The following is a 20,122-nucleotide window of genomic DNA, read 5'->3' as shown; positions in this document are numbered from 1 at the left end:
TTTGTGCCAGTGCCATACTGTCTTGATGACTGTAGCTTTGTAGTACAGTCTGAAGTCAGGCAGGTTGATTCCTCCAGTTCCATTCTTCTTTCTCAAGATAGCTTTGGCTATTCAAGGTTTTTTGTATTTCCATACAAATTGTGAATTATTTGTTCTAGTTCTCTGAAAAATACCATTGGTGTCTTGATAGGGATTGCATTTAATCTATAGATTGCTTTGGGTAGTATACTCATTTTCACCATATTGATTCTTCTGATCCATGAATATGGCATATTTCTCCGTCTATTTTGTGTCATATTTGATTTCTTTCATCAGTATGTTTTATAGTTTTCTATATATAGGTATTTTGTTTCTTTAGGTAGATTTATTCCTAAGTATTTTATTCTTTTCATTGAAATGGTGAATGGAATTGTTTCCTTAATTTCTCTGTTTTTTCATTGTTAGTGTATAGGAATGCAAGGGATTTCTGTGTGTTAATTTTATACCCTGCAACTTTATTTATTGATTAGTTCTAGTAATTTTCTGGTGGTGTCTATAGAGTTTTCTATGTAGAAGATCATGTAATCTTATTTTCCAATCTGGATTTATTATTTCTTCTTTTCCAATCTGGATTCCTTTTGTATCTTTTTCTTCTCTGATTGCTGTTGCTAAAACTTCCAAAATTATGTTGAGTAGTAGTGGTGAGAGTGGGCACCCTTGTCTTATTCCTGACTTTAGGGGAAATGCTTTCAATTTTTTACCATTGAGGACAATGTTTGCTGTGGGTTTATCACATATGGCTTTTATTATGTTGAGGTATGTTCCTTCTATGCCTGCTCTCTGGAGGTTTTTTTTTATTTATCATAAATGGATGGTGAATTTTGTCAAAGGCTTTCTCTGCATCTATTGAGATAATCATACTTTTTTTTTAACTTGTTAATGTGCTGTATCACATTGATTGTTTTGCAAATATTGAAGAATACTTTCATCCCTAGGATAAAGTCCACTTGCTCATGATGTATGACATTTTTAATATGTTGTTGGATTCTGTTTGCTAGGATTTTGTTAAGGAATTTTGCATCTATGTTCATCAGTGATATTGGCCTGTATCTTTCTTTTTTTGTGGCATCTTTGTCTAGTTTTGGTATTAGGGTGATGGTGGCCTCATAGAATGAGTTTAGCAGTTTTACTTCCTCTGAAATTTTCTGGAAGATTTTGAGTAGGATAGATATTAGCTCTTCTCTAAATTTTTGGTAGAATTAACCTGTGAAGCCATTTGGTCCTGGGCTTTTGTTTGTTGTAAGATTTTTGATTACAGTTTCGATTTCCATGCTTGTGAGGGATCTGTTAAGATTTTCCATTTCTTCTTGGTTCAGTTTTGTAAGGTTATACTTTTCTAAGAATTCATCCTTTCTTCCAAGTTGTCCATTTTATTGGCATATAGTTGCTGATAGTCTCTTATGAACCTTTGTATTTCTGTGTTGTCTGTTGTGATCTCTCCATTTTCATTTCTAATTTTGTTGATTTGATTCTTCTTCCTTTTTTTTTTTTTTTTCTTCTTGATGAGTTTGGCTAATGGTTTGTCTGTTTTATTTATCTTCTCAAAGAACCGGCTTTTAATTTTGTTGATTTTTGCTATAGTCTCCTTTGTTTCTTTTTTCATTTATTTCTACCCTGATTTTTATTGTTTCTTTCAGTCTACTAATCCTAGGTTTCTTCATTTCTTCTTTTTCTAGTTGCTTTAGGTGTGGAGTCAGGTTATTTATTTTATTTTTCTCTTGTTTCTTGAGGTAAGCTTGTATTGCTATGAACCTTCCCCTCAGCACTGCTTTTACTGAATCCCATGGGTTTTGGATTATCTTGTTTTCATTTATCTCTATGCATATTTTGATTTCTTTTATGATTTCTTCTGTGATTTGTTGGTTATTCAGAAGCATGTTGTTTAGCCTCCATATGTTTATATTTTAATAGTTTTTTTTTTTCCTGTAGTTGACATCAAATCTTACCGCATTGTGATCAGAAAAAATGCTTAAAATGATTTCAATTTTTTTGAATTTACCAAGGCTAAATTTATGGCCCAAGATGTGATCTATCCTGGAGAATGTTCCATATGCACTTGAGAAATTCATTGTTTTGGTGTGAAATGTCCTATAGGTTTGTATTTCCTTGCTAATTTTCTGTTTAGTTGCTATATCCATAGGTGTGAGTGGGGTAAGAGAGTCTCCCATTATTATTGTGTTACTGTTAATTTCCCCTTTCATACTTGTTAGCATTTGCCTTACATATTATAGTGCTCCTATGTCGGGTGCATGCATATTTGTAATTTCTATATCTTCTTCTTGGATTGATCCTTTGATCATTATGTAGTGTCCTTCTTTGTCTCTTTTCATGGCCTTTATTTCAAAGTCTATTTTATCTGAGTATTGCTACTCCTGCTTTTTTAATCTCCATTTGTGTGAAATATCTTTTGCCAGACCTTCACTTTCAGTCTGTATGTGTCCCTTGTTTTGAGGTGGGTCTCTTGTAGACAGCGTATATAGGGGTCTGGTTTTTGTATCTATTCAGCCAGTCTTTTTCTTTGGGTTGGGGCATTCAACACATTTACATTTAAGGTAATTATTGATAAGTATGATACAATTGCCATTTATTTTGCTGCTTTGGGTTCAAGTTTATAAACCTTTTCTATGTTTCCTATCTAGAGAAGATCCTTTAGCATCTGTTGAAGAGCTGGTTTGGTGGTGCTGAATTCTCTCATCTTTTGCTTGTCTGTAAAGCTTTTAATTTCTCCTTCATATTTGAATTAGATCCTTTCTGGGTATAGTAATCTGGGTTGTAGGTTTTTTTCTTTCATCACTTTAAGTATGTCCTGCCATTCCCTTCTGGCCTGAAGAGTTTCTATTGAAAGATCAGCTATTATCCTTATTGGAATCTCCTTGTGTGTTATTTATTGCTTTTCTCTTGCTGCTTTTAATATTTGCTCCTTGTGTTTGATCTTTGTTAATTTGATTAATATGTGTCTTGGGGTGTTTCATCTTGGGTTTTTCCTGTTTGGGACTCTCTGGGTTTCCTGGACTTGGGTGGCTATTTCCTTCTCCATTTTAAGGAAGTTTTCAACTATTATCTCCTCAAGTATTTTCTCATGGCCTTTCTTTTTGTCTTCTTCTGGGACTCCTATAGTTCAAATGTTGGGGCATTTAACATTTTCCCAGAGGTCTCTGAGGTTGTCCTCATTTCTTTTAATTCTTTTTTCTTTTTTCCTCTGCTTTATTTATTTCCACCATTCTGTCTTCCACCTCACTTATCCTATCTTATGCCTCAGTTATTTTACTGTTGGTTCCCTTCAGAGTGCTTTTGATCTCAGTTATTGCATTATTCACTATTGATTGACTATTTTTTATTTCTTCTAGATATTTGTTAAACATTTCTTGCATCTTCTCAATTCTCGTCTCTAGTCTATTTATCTGTAACTTCATTCTGTTTTCAAGATTTTGGATCATCTTTACTCTCATTATTCTGAATTCTTGTTTAGGTAGACCCCCTATATCCTCCTCTTTTGTTTGGTTTGGTGGGCATTTGTCATGTTCTTTTACCTGTGGAATATTTTTCTGCCTTTTCATTTTCTTTAGATTGCTGTGTTTGGGACGGCCTTTCTGTATGCTGGAAGTTTGTGTTTTCTCTTTATTCTGAAGGTTGCTCCCTGTGGGTGGGTTTGGACTAGTGGTTTGTCAAGGTTGCCTGGTTAGGGAAGCTTGCATTGGTGTTCTGGTAGGTGGAGCTGGATCTCTTCTCTCTGGAGTGCAATGAAGTGTCCAATAGTGAGTTTTGAGGTATCTATGGGTTTGGTGTGATTTGGGGCAGCCTATATTTTAATGTTCAGGGCTATCTTCCTGTGTTGCTGGAGAATTAGTGTGGTATGTCTTGCTCTGGAACTTGTTGGCTCTTGGGTGGAGCTTGGTTTCAGTGTAGGTATGGAGGTTTTTCGACGAGCTCTTGTCAATTAATGTTCCCTGAAGTCAGGAGTTTTCTGGTGTTCTCAAGTTTTGGATTTAAGCTTCCTGCCTCTGGCTTTCAGTCTTGTTCTTACAGTTGCCTCAAGACTTCTTAATCCATACAACACAGATGATAAAACATCTAGGTTAATGGCAAAATGATTATCCACAGTGAGGGACACCCAGAGAGTTTCACAGAGTTACATGGAGAAGAGAAAAGGGAGGAGGAAGATAGAGGTGACTAGAAGGAGAAGAGGGGAAGTCAAAAGGCTAAAGATAAATCTAGCCAGGAATCAATTCCCTATATGCTCTCCACAGTCTGGAACACTCAGAGAGGTTCATGGAGTTACATAGAGAAGAGAAGGGGGAGGGAGGAGATAGAGGTGACCTGGGGGAGAAAGGGGAGATTCAAAAGGGGAGAAAGCAATCAAGCCAGTAATCACACCCCTAAGTAAAAATGGGTACTGAGGATTAACTTCTTAAAGGTACAAAATTGATAACAAATACAAAAAAGAAAAGATTAAAAATCTGGAGTAGAATTTGTAGAATTTGCTTAGTTATGTCTGATTCTTTGTGACCTCATGGAGTATATAGTCCATGGAATTCTCCAAGCCAGAATACTGGAGTGGGTAGCCTTTCCCTTCTCCAGGGGATCTTCCTAGAGTAGAGGTTAGACTCTCAAAACGAGAAATCAATCACAAAAATTATAAAATATATATATATGAAATTTGCTTTAAAATAGGGTCTTTTTTTTTGCAAGGTATAGTAGGTTATAAAAATGAAAATTAAAGGAGTAATAAAGAACTTAAAAATTAAAAAATTAAAAAATGATAATTATAAAATATATCTAGGAATTTCTCTGGAGCTGTTGAGGGCAGTGTGGGGTCAGTTCAGTTTCAGATAGTTCCTTGTTCCAGCTAATAGTTCTTCTCAAGGTCTATAGGCCCCTTCCAATGCTTTCAGTTCAGTTCAGTTCAGTCACTCAGTCGTGTCTGACTCTTTGCGACCCCATGAATTGCAGCACGCCAGGCCTCCCTGTCCATCACCAACTCCCGGAGTTCACTCAGACTCACGTCCATCAAGTCAGTGATGCCATCCAGCCGTCTCATCCTCTGTCGTCCCCTTCTCCTCCTCCCCCAATCCCTCCCAGCATCAGGGTCTTTTCCAATGAGCCAACTCTTCGCATGAGGTGGCCAAAGTACTGGAGTTTCAGCTTTAGCACCATTTCTTCCAAAGAAATCCCAGGGCTGATCTCCTTCAGAATGGACTGGTTGGATCTCCTTGCAGTCCAAGGGACTCTCAAGAGTCTTCAACACCACAGTTCAAAAGCATCAATTCTTCGGCGCTCAGCCTTCTTCACAGTCCAGCTCTCACGTCCATACATGACCACAGGGAAAACCATAGCCTTGACTAGATGAACCTTTGTTGGCAAAGTAATGTCTCTGCTTTTGAATATGCTATCTAGGTTGGTCATAACTTTCCTTCCAAGGAGTAAGCATCTTTTATTTGCTTGGCTGTGGTCACCATCTGCAGTGATTTTGGAGCCCAAAAAAATAAAGTCTGACACTGTTTCCACTGTATGATTAATCAGTGCTAACTATAGGGTTTTAATTTGTTTCACCTATCACATCTGGAGCGGTTCCCTCTTCTATGTCTAGTTTGGCTTCCTCTGTTTGCAAGTCTCTTCAGTGTCTAATTTACACCCTGACAAAAGGGGACAAAGGTGGTCACTTATTTAAGCTCACTTGTTCAGTTGTGCTGTGGGAAGAGAGGAACACTGCAAACAACTGTCACTGGCATGTATGGGGAGTGCTCGCAATGTATGGACCACACTGGGTTTGCTCCAGCTCACGGCATGTGCACTTTCCTGGTCTACACTGCTCAGGTTCCAGGTTGCTCTGCAAGGGAACTGTCCATAGTGGGCCCTGGGTTTTGTGTACTTGCCAGGTCTAAGCTGCTCAGGTTCAAGTTCTTGGGTACTCCACAAAGGTACAGACTTGGTTGGGCATTTTGTGCCCAGGTCTGAGCAGCTCAGGCATCCAGGTGCTTGGTGAGTGCCCTGTCTCAGGTGGGCTGTGTCTTAGTCAGCTTCCCTCTCCTAGCCGCTCAGTTTCCTGGGTGCACCACAAGAGCGCCATTTCAGGTGTGTTTTGTGTCTCCTCTGGGGAGCTGATCTCTGACTGTGACTCTCCTGGCAGATGTCAACCATCCAGGATCCCTGGAAGACTTGGTTAGCAACTGGGAGCCTGCTCACAGTTTAGTGGAGGATGCAGTCACTGGGGCTGAGATTGTCCCTTGCCTTCTGGCTCTTGCTGTCACCCGCCTGCCTTTCTGCTTCCAGCAGGGGGATGGGCTGGTCCACAGCCGGCTAGCGGCTAGCTCCCCTTTGGTATTTGCTCAATCCCTTGTTCTGTGAGCAGGCCAGGCTGTGCCTTAGGTTAGAGCTTTTCGTGGGAAAGTTCTCTCTCTCTCTCTCTTTCTTCTTTTTTTTTTTTGGGGGGGGGGGTGCTATCTCACATTAGCTCCCTCAGATTGTCCTCAGGGTGTTCAGGCCTGGTCCTTACCCTAAGCATGCAACCCACTCCTCCCTGTTCAGCCCCTGCTCACTGGTGGAGGATGCGAGTGTCTGGGCTACTTCTCTGCTGGGAGTTGCAGTTAGCCGCATATTCCGTGAGTTTTTTGTTTTTGTTATTTTTCCTCCTGGTTATGTTTCCCTCTGAGATTCCTAAATTCCCCACAGACCCACCAGTGAGAGGGTTTCCTGGTGCTTGGAAACTTCTCCTCCTTCACGATTCTGTCCCTGGGGTGGGTCTCAATCCCTAACTCTTTTGTCTTTCTTTTTGTCTTTTATATTTTGTCCTACCTCCTTATGAAGAGAATAGGCTGTGTTTCTGGGTGCCTGGGGTCCTCTGCCAGAGTTCAGAAGTTGTTTTGTGGAAGTTGTTCAACATTCAAATGATCTTTGATGAATTTGTGGGGGAGAAAGTGGTCTCCCCGTCCTTTTCCTCCACCATCTTAGGACCGCCCCTTGACCTCATTGATTTTATTTAACATTCTTTAAAGTATTTCTGAATACAACGGATAGTTTTAGAGCAGGCAGCCACATTGATATAGGAAAAGCTTTGTGATCTTTGACAATCAACTGTGTACTTGATTATATTGTCCTGAATAATGCTACTTAATTAATATGGATTATCACAATGTGAGACATGGAAAAGACCTTTAACTTATATAGTTCTACTCATTAATTTTTTAATTAAGGTGAAAACCAAGAACCAGAGAAATGAGGTGAATTCTTCAAGGTCTCATTATTACTGGTTAAACCAAGGAGAGGAATGAGAATAGATTTCAAATTCCTTGATGATATCCATTATATCAAAACTTCATGTTAAATATCAATATTTCAAATACCAATCAATGTAATGTTGCTGCTGCTGCTAAGTCGCTTCAGTCATGTCTGACTCTGTGTGACCCCATAGATGGCAGCCCACCAGGCTCCCCCATACCTGGGATTCTCCAGGTAAGAACACTGGAGTGGGTTGCCATTTCCTTCTCCAATGCATGAAAGTGAAAAGTGAAAGTGAAGTCGCTCAGTTGTGTCCGACTCCCAGCCACCCCATGGACTGCAGCCTACCAGGCTCCTCCGTCCATGGGATTTTCCAGGCAAGAGTACTGGAGTGGGGTGCCATTGCCTTCTCCAAATCAATGTAATACCTGTACCTTAATCATTGCTTCTTCATATTATTCATTAGGCTTAATTACATAACACCATGATAAAAACTGTGAGTTCTGTGAGAACCACTTTTATGCCACTTTTCACAAGTGAATATTGTATCTGATATACACATTGCCACTTTTGTGATAGGATGTCAGATGCATACAATTTTAATAGCAAATCACATGATTGATACATTAGTATCATGATGGAACCTTAAGCTTCTTCACAACTCAAAGAGAAAACCTGCAGGCATCTTAAGTCTTCAGCTGGAGTTTTGATAATTGAATATGCCTCTTCATCTGTAATAGGATATAGCAAATTTCTATAAAGCCAGAAAATTCCCTCCTATACTTTTTCACTCAAATCTTCAGTATCTTCCAGAGGTGGCTACTTTTTAAAATTCTACACTAGTTTTGAATCTGGCTTCCTCTTTCCTTCATAATGCTTTTGTGTTTCATTTATGTTTGAATATGTCAGTGGTTCATTCCTTTCATTGCCAAGGAGTATTCAGTGATATAACTATATTTCTGTGACTTTATCTTTCTTTGGGTGATGAGACAGTGGGTAATTTCTCTAGTCTCAAATGTAATACCCATAGGAAAATAACTAGAACAGTTATTTGAAGATAACTGTACTCACATGCATTAAAAAATAGAATTATTTTTAAAGTTTCATGTTCCAAATAGAAGTCTGCATTAAAAATTCTTAAAAAAAGAAAGATTGTGTCTATTTCCATTTAAAGAATAAATTAGATATTAGCTTTGGGAATTAAAGAATAAAACAAATAATTTATTCTTGGTTGGCCTCACAAAACACTTTTTTAAAACATAAGGGCTTTTACTAAGGAAGCAACAATTTTTAATAAACTATTAATTAGAGAACTATATTTGTATACCAAACCCATTTTTTTTAAAAAATCGGAGGACCAATTGTAGTCATGTTTTAATATTTTACTATTTATATTAACCCTGAAAGATTTCATTCATGATACCATCCTTAAACACACATACACACACACACACACAGACATAAATACCCTTGCCTTTCCTATGACTACATTTTGTTGATATTTTCAGTTTTTATTCTTCAATAGCCTTTTTATCCCCATGTAGATTATATGTACTCACTTATATTTATATTTTAGTATAAAAATAATATCTATTATGACTAAAACAGAGATTTATTCAACATCAACATATGTGTATCTTCTATTACAATCATAACATTATATACTGAGTTGTTTCATACCCCAGGTTGTTTACCTTGTCATTCCAGTTAGTCTATATTTGTTACTGCATCACAACAATTCTTTAATGTGAATATTGCTGAAATGCTGACCATATACAGAATGAGATATCTAGAAAGAGAATGAGAGTTTTGTTCACTATTCTTTGTATCTCAGTGTCCCCAAAGAAAGAAGATATCCACAGTTGTTTTCTCCAAATTCTCTTCCATAGAATCTCTGATACTTAGAGATGCCATTTTAAGATTTCTGCTTTTAAATTAATGTAATTAGAATATAATTGCCAGTTGTGGAGAAGAATTGTTATATCTGATAGAAACTGCATTTCAAAAGTTGGGAATGTATGTGATTCATGCAATTAGAGAAGTTTCAACAGTGATAGTGTTACTGAGGTCAGCACAGGGATGGATCAGCCAGTAGTAGGATGCCACTGTTGATTGGTGACCTACAGAGAGTGAGTGATATAGAACCCATGCAGAAGCTAGTTTCCTTGTCAGTTGAGCAGGAGGGAGAGTGGGTCACTTTCTAATATATGCAGTTTCCCTTACTGTTTTATTTCCCTGAATCACAGAAGCTATGCTTTATCATCAGAAAAGGCAATGGCACCCCACTCCAGTACTCTTGTCTGGAAAATCCCATGGATGGAGGAGCCTGGTGGGCTGCAGTCCATGGGGTTGCTGCGAGTTGGACATGACTGAGCGACTTCACTTTCACTTTTCACTTTCACACATTGGAGAAGGAAATGGCAACCCACTCCAGTGTTCTTGTCTGGAGAATCCCAGGGACGGGGGAGCCTGGTGGGCTACTGTCTGTAGGGTTGCACAAAGTCGGACACGACTGAAGTGACTTAGCAGCAGCAGCAGCATGCTTTATCATGAGTTGTTAATGTTATGCAAAAGAGTATGACTACCATGCATTTGTGTATGTTTGAAGTGTGTGTGTGGGTGTGAGTGGGTGGGTGAAGTAATGTCACTCAGCTCTCACCCATCATTATCTACTAGAACAGAATTCAGCAAAAATGTTTCTGCATTGAGCTACACATTAAGTATTCTCAGCTGGCATATGGTCTCTATTGCAACAACTCTACTTCTCTGTAATATCTTAAATCAGTCGTTGACAATACATGAACAGAGGAGTTTTACCCTGTTCAGTAGACATTTTAATAACAAATACAGAAAATCGAACTTAACTGATTTTCATGTGCCATGAATTGTTTTCATTGGTTTGATATTTTGTCAAACATTTAAAATGTTTTAGTTCATGGATCAGATTTAAAGCCATGAGTTGTACTTTGTTGATCTCTGTATTAGAACATTTATTTATGTCAAATTGAAATTCAGATTCACTTTTTCTCTATGAAGCTTCAATGACCATTCCAGAACTCTTTCTCCAAAAAAATATTTATTTTCTGTTTTGTGTATATTCATGTTTTCTTCTTCACATTATTTTCTTTCTTTAGATATGTAGCACTCTCTAGTCCATGAAGGTGTGATTAAATTTCTGTAATTAGCTGTATACTATATTATCCTAGTCTAGAGGTCATGATAAATGAATGCTTGGTGCTATTTTGAATACTGGAAAATGTAACATAAAACTCTAGACGTACAGCATCACTTTAAAATTTTGAGCATCTGGCTTTATCATGTAGCAATAGTTGGCTGGAGCTGAGTAACAGCTGTCAATTTGGAAAGTGCATTTGATTTCATATTTATCACCATCTCCTCTGCTAACTATTTGGCATAAGATAATTCTTAGATGGCTCCCATGAATCTGGGTGGGACCTGTGAATATAATGGGACAATAACTCTGATACTTGACGCATGATTGCATGATTACATCATGTGATATAGAAATGTACTGTAGCCAATTGAGGCCTTGCTGACTTGGAAGAAGCCTCAGTGTTGTCAGAGGACCATGTAGTAAGGATCTCTTGTGGCCTCTAAATCGTTAGAGTAACCCTGACACCAAATCTGGTCTCTGTACCTTGATGCCAAATTAAATCTCAGAAACAGATATTTAGGGCAAATAAATGGGGAAAAGTTGGAGACAGTGACAGATTTTACTTTCTTGGGCTCCAAAATCACTGCAGACAGTGACTGCAGCCATGAAATTAAAAGACACTTGCTCCTTGGAATAAAAGCTATGACAAAACTAGACAATGTATTAAAAAGCAGAGACATCACTTTGCTGACAAAGGTCTGTCTAGCCAAAACTATGGTTTTCCCAGTAGTCATGTACAGATGTGGGAATTGGACAGTAAAGAAGGCTGAGAACCAAAGAACTGATGCTTTCAAACTATGGTGCTGGAAAAGACTCTTGAGAGTCCCTTGGACAGCAAGGAGATCAAACTAGTCAATCCTAAATGTAATCAACCATGAATATTCATAGAAAGGTCTAATGCTAAAGCTGAAACTCCAATACTTTGACCACCTGATGCGAAAGAGCCAACTCATTGGAAAAGACCCTGACGCTCAGCAAGATTGAGGGTAGGATAGAGGACAACAGAGAATGAGATGGTTGGATGGCATCACTGACTCAATTGACACGAGTTTCAGCAAACTCTGGATGATAGTGACGGACAGGGAAGCCCTGCGTGCTGCCGTCCATGGGGTCATAAAGATTTGGACACAGCTTAGCAACTGAACACAGCAACAAGAAAAGAATAGCTTTATTGCTTTACTAAGCAAAGGGGTCCCAGAGGGCAAATGCCCTTAAAGCTGTGTGTCCCAACCCAGGTAGCTTTGTGAAGAAGTTTATAATCAAGGAGGTGGATTTGCTGATAAGAATTGAGGTGCATGAGGGGCCCTCATTCCTACAATCTGGAAATCATCTGACATCACGTGATGATGGGTGAGTTGTGACGTTCTCTGGGATGAAGTGTGCTTCAAGACATAGTTAACACCTTGCATTTGGTGGGTGTTTTAGTTCTGCAGAAGAGTTGAAAGATGGTATGTGTATCCCTTGAGGGGAACAAGAACCCTGCCCTCAAGACTGTATTATTGTTTCTTGGCAGTGCCTCCCTCTTCTCTGCTTCCCCTCCCTTCCCTGATTAGCAACTGTTTAAACGTGCTCTTTGGAACTCAAGAAAGGAAACACAGGCTTCTGAGTCCAGGAGCCCTTTAAGATCCTGCTCAGTTTCAGCCTCAGCCAACAGCTAGCAAGAAAACAAGCACTCTTAGTCCTACAATCCCAAGAAACTTACCATCCTGAATAAATTCAGAAGAGGCTGCTGAGCCTCATACAAGATTACAACCCCATCTGTTACTTTGATTTCAGCCTGGTGAGACCCACGCAAAGGATTCAGTTAACCTCTGCCTGAAATTCCAAAAAAACCTTGAAATAAGAAATTTGTGTCATTTTAAGCTCCTAAGTTTGTGGCTGGGCTTCCCTGATATTTAGTTGGTAAAGAATCCATCTGCAATGTAGGATACCCTAGTTTGATTCCTGGATGGGGAAGATCTGCTGGAGAAGGGGATTCTCTTGTGGCTAAGCTGGTAAAGAATCCACCTGTATTGCAGGAGACCTGGGTTAGGAAGATCCCCTGGAGAAGGGAAAAGCTACCCACTCCAGTATTCTGGCCTGGAAAATTGAATGGACTGTATAGTCTATATCACAAAGAGTCGGACATGACTGAGCAACTTTCACTTTCAAGTTTGTGGTCACTTGTTATGCAGGAATAGAAAACTAACAGGCTATTACTTTACATAAGCACACTTTATGGATAAAGATCCACTTAGCCTGAGAATGCCAAATAAGGTAAACTTAACCTATTTCAACTGCCTCAAGGTTCTCTACTTTATAAACAGTGACAAACTACTTGGAATTATCTGAAGACTTTTTTTTTTTTAATTTCAAAATTGGTAGAATTTGAAATAGTCGAGTATTCTATACTAAATAGCAGAAACTGTAAGTGATTCAAGAGGGCTATTAAATAACTACCTCCTCTGAGTAAAACCATTAAATTATTCTAGACTCAGGTCTACCTAATATGCCTGTTAATTACTCTCAAAGCAGTGGAGATGAATATGATTGGAAAAGAGGAAAAAGTGCTGTTTTTTTTTTTTTTTTTCCCCAGTAAGAAGATTGGTGCCTATTTGCTTGCTATATATTGTACCTTCTAGACCTTCCATTCACAGACTGTACAGTTGTCACCTCTCTGATTTCCCAAGACTAGACCCTACTCTCCCAACTCACCATGTGTGAATCTGGCCCTGACTGAATCTCAGACTTCAGCTCTGGAAATGGCTCTTTTTGAATGAGGCTAAGCCTTACTATTTGCATACAGAATAGCTACTTGCTAAGTCCCTTTGGACTTCAGTTCTACCACATTTTATCTCTTTATTCTTGGTTTCAAGCCCGTGTTACTTCACAGAGCTACCAAAATGTTATAGAAAAAGCATGATCCATAGATGCTTTATTCTAGTCTTTATTCGGATTATTGTCCTTATAAATAAATATGTAAACATTTCCAGTTTACAGGATATGCCATTTAGCTGAATTTTGTTGACCAACATAAAATATGTTTAGCCCACCAACATATTTTTTAAAGGATACTGATTCAGTGAAATATCTGAGATATAAAAGTGAATTACATAAGATGTTAATATAAAATATGAGTTATAGCTCAAGATCATATTCAGAAATCAAGAAAAATTTACACACTTCAGTTTAAGCTAAACTAACTACAAAATCTTTTAACTAATATTTTGCTTCTTGCCTATGATGTACTAGGTGGCTTTTTTTTTTTTTAAACAAGCATATAGTGCTTACTAAATGCCCAGCCCTGTCTCAAATGCTGTACAAATGTGATCTCATTTAATCCTCATCCAGCCTATAAGGTAGATGCTATTACCATCTTCACTTCCACTTTAAAGATGAAAAAAACTAAAACATGAGGGTATCGAGACACTGGTGCAAGCTCACAGATAGTTAGCAGCAAGGCAGAAGCTGAAGCCAGGGAGTCTGGCTTTGGAGTCTGTGCTGTTTTATTTTATAATGCTTTTTAATTGAAGTACAGTTGCTGTACAATATTATATAAGTTACAGATGTATAGTATACTGATTCACAATTTTAATGGTTAAACTTATTTATAGTTATTATAAAATATTTACTATATTCCCTGTGTTGTGTAACATATCCCTGTAGCTTATTTTATACATAAACTTTTACACTTCTTAAACCCCTACTGGTATTTTGCCCCTCCCGCCTTCCCTTTCCCCACTGGTAACCACCAGTTTGGTCTCCCTGAGTCTGCTTTTTGTTATATCATTAGTTTGTTTTTAGATTCCATATATGAGTGATAACATATATTATTTGTCTTTCTCTATCTAACATTATTCTGCTGAGTCACTTCAGTCGTGTCCGACTCTGTGCCACCCCATAGACGGGAGCCCACCAAGCTTCCCCGTCCCTGGGATTCTTCAGGCAAGAACACTGGAGTGGGTTGCCATTTCCTTCTCCAATGCAGGAAAGTGAAAAGTGAAAGTGAAGTCGCTCAGTCGTGTCCAACCCTCAGCGACCCCATGGACTGCAGCCTACCAGGCTCCTCCATCCAAGGGATTTTCCAGGCAGGAGTACTGGAGTGGGTGCCAGTGCCTTCAGTGACCTTCAAGTCCATCCATGTTGCTGCACATGTCAAATTTAATTCTTTTTAATGGCTGAGTAGTATTTCATTGTATATATACATACATGTTTATATCTAATTTATGTGTGTGTATATATATATATATGATTATATATATATATCATTTATATGCCCGCCTGCACTCATGTATTTATATATGTATATATCACATCTTCTTCTTCATCCATTTATATGTTGATGGATACTTAGGTTGCTTCTATACCTTGGAAACTGTAAGCAATGCAAATATAAACACTGTATTCATGTATTTTTTCAAATTAATGTTTTTATTTTCTCAGATACATACCCAGTAATGGAACTGCTGGATCAAATGGTAGCTCTATTTTTAATTTTTTAAGGAATCTTCATACTGTTTCCACAGTGGCTGCACCAGTTTGCATTTCCACCTACAGTGTACCAGGGTTCCCTTTTCTGTACATCTTCACCAATATTTATTATCTGTGTTCTTTCTGACGATAACCATCCTGACAAGTGTGAGGTGATATCTCTGTGTGGTTTTGATTTGTATTTCCCTGATAAAAATTAGCGATGTTGAGCATCTTTTTAAAAAGGCATAAATGTCAACCCAGTGCTTCTCACAGCATCTGAGTTATTGCTATTTTTATCTTCATTGTACACATGAAGAAACTAGAGCACAAACAGGTTAGAAAACTTGTTAAGGGCACAAAAATAGAAATTAACTGAGCCAAAATTCAAACTCAGGCCATATAGTACCAAAGTCCATTCTTTATACCACTATAATATGCTTCTTCTAGCTATTTTTCTTCATTTTCAATTCTCAACATTGATAAACAATAATACTTTCACAACAAGAGCATTCAAAAATGAATAATGTGCTCATACAAAGAAACAAAGTATATGTAAAGAAAGTCATTTTAAAACCAGTTTAAATAGTATAGTTTTCTCATATAACCTCACCGAAGAGAATGATGAGAAGATCCTAATGTATTATTTTTGCATAAAATATCTAAATGCTTTTTACTACTATTGAACACTCATATAAAAAGCATGCTTATTTTTTTTGATAATACAGAGGAAGAGGGTATGTTTCTACATGTATTGAATTCATCTAGAGTAATTTATTTAAAATAAAAATCAATTTAAATCAAATCTTTTACTTATAGAAGAAAATGATGAGCAAAACAAACCTGGAAGGAATTTCATAAAACTTCCATTAATTTTGAAAATATAAGCCAATCTGATATATCACTGATGTGTTATCAAGTAAATTTAAACTTTAGGACTTATGTTTTCTCTGTTTTTTTCTACCTATCTCCCTGTCCCCATAAATAGTAGAAGATAATGCCATTTCATATTTATAAAATGTATGGAAAGAAGTGATCCAGTGTATAGTCTCAGATAAAAGTGGAATAACTGAAGCACTCTGAGTATTTCTCCAAAATAATTAAGCTGCTTATTAAAGGAGTAATGAGAATGAAAATACTATACATTAACATGTATACACACAAATACATAGATATACATATGTATTGATGTATATGCATATATATTTATAAATACTTGAACAAAAAGATATAGTATGTGGTACAGTAACTTCCCTGGTGGCTCAGATCGTAAAGAATATACCTGCAATGCAGGAGACTTGGGTTCGAGCCCTGGATTGGGAAGTTCCCCTGGAGAAGGGCATGATAACCCACTCCATTATTCTTGCCTGGAGAATTCCATGGACACAGAAGCCTGGCAGGCTACAGTCCATGGACTCGCAAAGAGTCAGACATGACTGAGCAACTAACAAGTAACAAGTAAGTATGTGGTACAGTAGTTAATAACATAAATTCTGAAGTCAGAATGCCTGCCTGCATCTTAACCTTCTTTCTCCATTTTTAGCTATGTGAACTTTTACAAGTAACTTATTTACTCTGTATTCAATTTCCCAATATATAAAATGGGAGTAATAATAAGATGATACAATAAATTGTAATATTTTACAAGGTAAATATGTTCACATACATAAAGCACAAATTTATTGAGAATATGCTAAGACATATGTTCTATACATTCATTAAGAATATATTTCTGTATAACTGAGAAAAAACACATGCATATGAATATAAATGTTTGTATTCTGTGTGTAGGTATGGGTGAATTTGTATGCATGCAGTGGAGACTTGGGTACAACAGAAAACAATTTGATTTATATCTCCAACTTCCTATTCAAACTACTTTGAAGATCAATTCCTCTTTGAACTTGGGTAAAATTTACGGCATATTCCTTGACTTGTCTTATAGACCTCAGGTGCTAAAAAAATGTTTACAGGCCTTCAAGTTCAAACAGACTCATTTTCATGAATTGTCCAGAACGTTGGAAGTTCAGAATTGCAAACTTAAAGTTAGAACCACTTTCATTTCGTAGCTCTTGACTGCTTCTGTTTGGAGGAGCCTGTGAGGGGAAGAGTTCAGAATAATCTCTCTTTCCCCTGCCATACTTGTTTTCCACTCAGGAGACAGGCCTCTGACTGATTAGGACTCAGTGGTGAGGTGAGATAACCAGTGATCAGAGGCAGCAGGCAGGGATAGTATAAAGAGCAGTGATGGTAGACAGCCGGCTGCATTCTGCAGGGAGCACTTCCATGCTGTCTTGGAAAACACCTCTCTGCTCACTCCAGAGCTCTCATAAGTGGTGACAGTTATGCGTGCCTCCTAGTGTGTCACTCAGAAAGATCCTTCCTCAATTTCTGAGGATTCAACTCTTCTTCTGTATTTCAGTCTTTTGCCTTTCAGGTAACTTTTATGACACATTGGTTAAATGATCCAGGTTCAATCCATCAGTGAGAAGCATGCAATTTTAATACCCGATCATTATGAGTTGAGTTATTTTTGAATCAGTGTCTTCTATTCCACTGTCCCAAGACATTCAAGCCAGTGTTTTACTCTTTGGAATGAAGAGTGTGAACCATACACCAAATACTGTGTTCTCCAAGTTCCAATGGATATATACAAGCTCTCTGTATTGTCCCCACCAGGCTTGCCATAAGAAGAAAGTTCCCCAGTCCCTTCTCTGCAGCAGCTTAGTAAGACCTATAGTTCCCCAAAGACTCTGGTAAATTAAATTTCCAAACTCTTTCATGATTGGTTAAGAGTCTATACTGGACTGGATTTAGGGGAGTGCAGTTAGCTAAGGGTCTCACACTGTATATATGCAAATATTGTTTAGATGATCCATCTATCTTTTTGGAAACCTGTGATGACTTGTCATCTATACTTTTGTTCTTGCATTTTGTGTGTCACTGAACATCAGCCAGGATATATGCCATTTTAATGCCCTATTATATAGTCCTGTATCTACATACACAGACACTTGCATATATGTAAAAGAGAAATAGTGAAGCATCAGTTATCTGAAAAATATAATTTGGGTAAGAAGAAAAGAAGGGGTTCATAAAAATGCATAGAAAATTGGGTTATTTTCATGGATTTTTTTTTCATTATAAGAAGCAATCTTATTTAGATTAAAAGTGAAAAAGTGAGTGCCAAATGAATTGTGAAGATACAACTAATACCCCCTAGATCAGTCCAAAAATACCAAAAAGAAGGCAGATAGCTGTCAAATATGGGTGTTTGCATATAATTGAAAATACCTGTGATTAGGAAGTAAGACAGACACTTTCAATAAAATTTCAAAACCAATAATATGTATGGTAATTCATTCTATTTTTTCTGTCTTTCTCCCACCTACTCTCCCATCTGTCTACCTATTCACTTATCTATCCATCATCTCATCTATCACCTGCTGGAAACCATTGAGAAAAATAGATAGGACCCACCCACCTGGATAAAATCCTCATTTTATAGCACTATTTAAAGTCTTCTAGAGTTTTATAAATGTTACCTCATTAATTTTCACAATATCCTGTGAGGTATGTAGGTAGAAATTATTTCTTATTTTATGGATGGATAAAGTAAGGTATTGTAAACTTACCAAAGAGACTTATGTAAGAATAAATTACAGAAAACCAAATGAGATATGCTTTTGAAAAATATAGCTTAATAGCTGTCTAACTTTATTCTAGTTAGAAGTTAATTTTTTCTATTGGAACCTATTCCAATGTTCCTGAAAGGTTGATAAAATTAGAGGCATTCTCCCAATATTCTTGGAATGCACTAATAAATGGGGCATCCCATCAAATATAATTAATGTTAATAAAAATAACAATTTATAATGTAGATTGAGAAATTATACTGTGGCAGAAGCACAGCATTGTGCATTATCAGTTTTAGACTCACAACAGTCCCACAGTTCTGGTTCCCTATTGCAGCATATCAAACCATCCCCAAATTTTGCAACTTAAGATGACATTTATGATTTTATACAACTTCTGAGTTCAGAAAACCAGGAGGGGCTTAGGTGACTGGTTCTACCTCCAGTGTCTTAGGAGATCACAGTAAAACTTTTGACTGGGGAAGTTCTGAATGCCCAGTGGGTCTGAGGTGGCAGTGGATGCCTGCCAACCTCTGAACTGCCTTCTGGGTCTTCCTCTCCTTTGACTGAGAGATAACATATATTCACAGCTAGATAGCTCTGTTGGCTATCATTGGAGAAGGAAATGGCAACCCATTCCAGTGTTCTTGCCTGGGGAATCCCAGGGACGGGGGAGCCTCGTGGGCTTCTGTCTATGGGGTCGCACAGAGTCAGACACGACAAGCGACTTAACCGTAGCAGCTCTATTGGTACATTCTATAGAATCCTAGAAATCTAACATATTACTTTTATTTTATCATGTTTCTAGGAAAAATTTCTATTTCTGTCTCCTTCAGTCCAAGCAGGCAACAGTTTTTGCTGGTATAACCCCATCTCTATTCTTGGGTTCTGTTAAGATGGACGATTGGATCCATGAATAAGGTACCTATAATCTCTTTAGCAAACCTTCTTTGGCCTTGCCTTCAGTGTTCTCTTGAGAATATGCTTCCTCATTTTTCACAATATGCTTAAGTTGAGAATTTTCCAAATCTTCCAGTTTTGTTTTTTTGCTTAACAATTTCTCCTTCAATTTATCTCATAAGCAGCCAGGAGAAGGCAGGCAAAGGCAATCTAGTCTTTTTTTAATATTAACCTCAAAACTTTCCCAATCTCTCTCCCAAAACTCAGTTTCAAAGCCACTTTCACTTTTTAGATACTTTTTACAGAAGCATGCTACTTCTTGGTACCAAAATTGGTATTCATTTTCTAGGTCTGCCAAAACAAATTACTACAGTGGCTTAAACAAAATAAATTCATTTTCTCACAGTTCCAAAGGCTAGAAGTACAAGATAAGTTGTCAAGGGTTGGTTTTTTCTAAGGCTTCTCTCCTTGGTTTATAGATGCTCACCTCTCTGTGTCTTTTGTGCTGTGTCCTAATCTCTTCTTAGAAGGACACCAGTCCTGTGAGATTACAACCCACTTATATGACCCTATTTACCTTTGTAAATGTGGTTGTCTCCAAATACACTCAAGCTCTGAGGTACTGGGGATTATGACTCCAATACAGGGGATTTGAGAGGACACAGTGCAGTCCATAGCACTTCATAACTACAGCATAGTGTTTGTAAAC

Source organism: Bos taurus, chromosome 6, assembly GCF_002263795.3.
Source record: "Bos taurus isolate L1 Dominette 01449 registration number 42190680 breed Hereford chromosome 6, ARS-UCD2.0, whole genome shotgun sequence".
Taxonomy (NCBI): Eukaryota; Metazoa; Chordata; class Mammalia; order Artiodactyla; family Bovidae; genus Bos; species Bos taurus.
This window is presented reverse-complemented; position numbering follows the sequence as displayed.